At 55.9% G+C, this 472-nt stretch overlaps 1 protein-coding gene across 1 annotated transcript in view; it reads right to left on the bottom strand.

Moving 5' to 3' along the window:
* The window catches only part of PSMD11 (proteasome (prosome, macropain) 26S subunit, non-ATPase, 11), a gene marked incomplete at its 5' end in the record, with an annotated part of 13,811 nt that overhangs the window by 9,405 nt on the left and 3,934 nt on the right, over positions 1-472 (bottom strand). The gene's annotated exons all lie outside the window — the stretch shown is intronic.

Here is a 472-nt window from a genome sequence, read left to right as displayed (position 1 = left end):
TCAGAGGAGGCGCGCTGCAGGTACAGCCGTCCTCAGCTCCCAGAGAGGCTGTCCTGCAGTACAGCCCTCCTCAGCTCCCAGAGAGGCTGTCCTGCAGGTACAGCCCTCCTCAGCCCCCAGAGAGGCTGTCCTGCAGTACAGCACTCCTGAGCCCCCCGAGCTGTGCCACCAGCATCCACGAGGGGAGTCTAGTTAAGCATAGCTTCAGACTGTCATCTCTGATCAGTTTAAACCCCAGTTCATTACACATTCATACCAAACTAATTCTTGATATCAAATCCTGTGTATCAGAGCACTTGACATAATGTGACAGCCTGATAGATACAGGTCACCCAGGTGACTCTGGACATGACACATTCTTGCCACCACACTGTTGAAGAGGTGACAGGTCCCTGGTGAGGTGTCACCACTGAGCCCCTCAGCCCTGCTCACACGTGGGCATGGAGCTGGTGGAGCAGCCCGTGCAGACCCC

Source organism: Merops nubicus, unplaced genomic scaffold (genome assembly GCF_000691845.1).
Source record: "Merops nubicus isolate BGI_N331 unplaced genomic scaffold, ASM69184v1 scaffold6303, whole genome shotgun sequence".
NCBI classification, from domain to species: domain Eukaryota; kingdom Metazoa; phylum Chordata; class Aves; order Coraciiformes; family Meropidae; genus Merops; species Merops nubicus.
Note: the sequence above shows the minus strand (reverse complement) of the source record. Positions and strands in the feature narration are given on the sequence as shown.